Source organism: Salvelinus sp. IW2-2015, linkage group LG1 (assembly GCF_002910315.2).
Source record: "Salvelinus sp. IW2-2015 linkage group LG1, ASM291031v2, whole genome shotgun sequence".
Taxonomy (NCBI): Eukaryota; Metazoa; Chordata; class Actinopteri; order Salmoniformes; family Salmonidae; genus Salvelinus; species Salvelinus sp. IW2-2015.
Genome location: NC_036838.1, coordinates 45,694,765 through 45,698,728, shown reverse-complemented (window position 1 = coordinate 45,698,728; position 3,964 = coordinate 45,694,765). Strand labels below are relative to the sequence as shown.

Below are 3,964 nucleotides of genomic sequence, written 5' to 3'. Positions count from 1 at the left end.
TGACTAGTGTTCCATTCCTTAAAGTGGCCAGTGATTCCTAGTCTACGCCTATAGTCAGCAGCCTCTAATGTGCTAGTGATGGGTGTTTAACAGTCTGATGGCCTTGAGATAGAAGCTGTTTTTCAGTCTCTCTGTCCCAGCTTTGATGCACCTGTACTGACCTCACCTTCTGGATGATAAAGGGGTGAACAGGCAGTGGCTCGGGTGGTTGATGTCCTTGATGATCTTTTTGGCCTTCCTGTGACATCGGGTGCTGTAGGTGTCCTGGAGGGCGGGTAGTTTGCCCCCGTTAATGCGTTGGACAGAATGCACCACCGTCGGGAGAGCCTTGCGGTTGCGGGCGTTGCAGTTTCCATACCAGGTGATGATACAGCCCAATAGGATGCTTTCAATTGTTCATCGGTAAAAATGTGTGAGGGTTTAAGGTGACAAGCAAAATTTCTTTAGCCTCCTGAAGTTGAAGAGGCTCTGTTGCGCCTTCTTCACCACGCTGTCTGTGTGGGTGGTCCATTTCAGTTGGTCAGTGATGTGTACGCCAAGGAACTTGAAGCTTTCCACCTTCTCCACTGTGGTCCTGTCGATGTAGATAGGGGGGTGCACCCTCTGCTGTTTCCTGAAGTCCACAATCATCTCTTTTGTTTTGTTGACGTTGAGTGAGAGGTTGTCTTCCAGGCACCACACTCCCAGAGCCCTCACCTCCTCCCTGTAGGCTGTCTCGTCATTGTTGGTAGTCAACCCTACAACTGTTGTGTCGTCTGCAAACTTGATGATTGAGTTGGAGGCGTGCTTGGCCACGCAGTCATGGATGAACAGGGAGTACAGGAGGGGGCAGAGCACGCACCCTTGAGGATGTGCGCACCCTAATACAGGATGTGGTAGGAGTCGTAAGGGACATCATCATTACACCTGTTAATACTTATTGTCTATAACTTTGTTTGAAATCTATTTCTTATTGTAGGAGCAAGTAAAATATGCCCTTTGTGTTTCATAGAAATGAAAGGTGTTTAATGTGAAGGATTTTATGCTTACTGCTAATGTTTTTTATACTGCCTATATTTTCATGTTTCCTATTATTTTCTAAAAATACATATTTAAGTATATGTATTTTTTAAATGGTCTAGGGGGGAGTGTACGAATATTTTGAAGATAAATACACAACGCAGAAGATTAAAGGTCAAGAGGAAATTAACGATCAATGGAAATAGTGGTATTTCTGTAATAGGGAATTAATGATCAATGGGTCAGAGACCTGGGAGGAATTTGTCTAGGCATTGAGCCTGAAACAGGATACTTATTTGGCCATTGGCCCAGTTTTATTGCAAGGAATTCTAATTGGTCAACCACAGGCTAGGGTTCGGTTATAAAACTATATCCTGCCTCTTTGTTCTATGGAGAGAATCACTGAGGACAGGGAAGAATGAACATCTACTTCTCAGCACAACATCTATGATTTGTCCTCTTTGAATAAACCTTTTTTTCTCCCCCTGATTTGCTTTGGGTCTGTGTTATTGAAGAGTAACATCAACTGCCAACATACCTTGTTTTGTCACATAAACTGAAATTAGGGGAACTATTAGGCAAACTAACTTTTAGCAACCAGGAAATGGCGGAGCGATTTCTGCATAGTGCATCTTTCATTTGACTAACCTGTAACAAGTCTAGAGAAAGTATAGTTAAACATCTATCTATCGAATTTACCTGAAATCGCATGCTGCTGTCGAGAATATAGCTAGCCAGCGTTGCAAAAAAGAGTTACCCACATAAAAATATTATAGTATACTATAATATGGTATAAATACTATAGTATTCACTGTAGTGTTTTTTCAGCCTTTATTGTAGTATTCACTGTAGTGTTTTTGCGGACTGTAGTATGTGCTATAATAATTAATGTAGTATTTTTGCAGATTATAGTATACTGTAGTATTTACTGTAGTGTTTTTGCAGACTGTAGTATACTGTAGTATTTACTGTAGTGTTTTTGCAGACTGTAGTATACTGTAGTATTTACTGTAGTGTTTTTGCAGACATTACTATAGTATTTACTACAGTGTTTTATTATCTTTGTCATAGAAGTGGAGGCTTTCTTTTTCAGGAAACCAGCTGGAGAAATACTAAAAGAGCAAATGTTCTATAAAGTGTAAGTAGGTACACTGCCGGTCAAAAGTTTTAGAACACCTACTCATTCCAGAGTTTTTCTTTATTTTTACTATTTTCTACATTGTAGAATAATAGTGAAGACATCAAAACTATGAAATAACACATATGGAATCATGTAGTAACCAAAAACATATTGATTACTACATAGCCACCCTTTGCAACCCTTTGCCTTGATGACAGCTTTGCACACTCTTGGCATTCTCGCCAAAGGGTTCTCCCACCAAGTCAAAACGGGGATCCGAACCAGCGACCTATCGGCCACCGGGCCAAGCTCCCAACCACCAGGCCACCAACCATCAAAGATTCCCCACAGTTCTCCAAAATCTGCCCCTCAACCATCCAAAACCTCTCCCTCTCCTTGTGCTGATCTATTGGAGTCGTGGTGAGAGGGTTACATAAGCAAGTGACATCATCATTCTACTCTCTATCCAGTACCTTCCTAACGATGAGGCTCTTTGATCTCTTGGAGCAATTAGCTCATGGTGGAGATAAATATAGACCAGTCTCCTCCTCTCCTCCTCTCCTCCTCTTCTCCCTTCATCCACCTCTTCTCTTCTTCCTCTACTTCCCTCTCCTTGGCTCCGTGGCGAGGCCAGGCGAGGTGAGGGAGGAAGATGACAGCCTCACTTTCTGTGAACATCCTTATCAGCTCGGCACATATTGATCACATTAACATTACCTCACACTCTAATCAATGGCTGGCCCAGCTACTGAGCTGTGCTTAACGTGAAGACAAAGGATTTTATTTTTCATCATCTCATCTATCATCTCTATCTCTTCCTCCCGCTCGCTCTTTGTTTATTTATCTCTCTCTTTCTTTCTCTGCCTCTTCCCTGTCTCGTTCTCTCTCTTTCACTCACTCATCCTCTCTCTTGATCCCTCGCTTTCTCCGTCCATTTTCCCCTCCCTCTCTGTTTTTGTGATGGGGACCCAGGTGTTGGCTGAAATGGAGGACATGAAGACAGTGGAGAGAGCTATTGAGCAAGCAGCAGGAGTTAAATGGAACAAATACAATCCCTGTTTTTGTTTCTTGTGGGTAACTGAACATCACCAAAATATGTTCTTACACGCGCATGCACAGACACACACACACACCCTGATAAACAACCTTGTAAACCCTACACTACAGCTTTGTTCCAATGTCCTGCAGCAAATATTCTCTGTGATCTTTCAGAATTGATAGTGACCCCCTTTATATCCATTTCTCTCCAACACAAACAGCAGAGCCAGCAGACTGTGGATGTAGCCCCTGCAGAACATAAGCATTACTGTCAGTCTCTCACCAGAGCATGCCCAAATCCTTAGAGCAACTTTCGAGCAAATGTATTAATATGATTTACATGAAGTTCAACTTCTCGCATGCAGCCAAAGAGGCCATTCTAAAATAAGCAGTGGTGACAGAGCCAATGTGTTATGTGTGTCAGACCCGGGGCAGGGGGGTCTCCCAGGGGAGCGCTGGCCTGGAAATGACACAGACTGCGAGAAGAACCCAGATGCAGGGGAATCAGTCATCTCATCTGCAGGGGCAAAAAAAGGACAAAGATGCATTACAGGAGCTATGGACACAAACACCTGATATTTCACGCATAAGGGTTTAAATGTTATTTCAGAGAGGGATTATTATGCAGGAGAGATGATGCAAGGGCATGTTTTCAACACCAAGAACACTTTTCAGAGGTACTGTAGCTATATTTTTCGAAGCACTTATTTACAGAAAAGAGCATTATTTATGACATTATTCTAAGGACTATATTGAGGATTTCTTACAAACTAAATGTCCTTCCAAGATGTTTGATGTATAACTAGG

At 42.4% G+C, this 3,964-nt stretch overlaps 1 pseudogene; it reads right to left on the bottom strand.

The window, feature by feature from the left end:
- Nucleotides 1-2,074: 2,074 nt before the first annotated feature.
- LOC111971024 (U7 small nuclear RNA) lies at nucleotides 2,075-2,131 on the bottom strand (annotated as a pseudogene).
- Nucleotides 2,132-3,964: the final 1,833 nt, after the last annotated feature.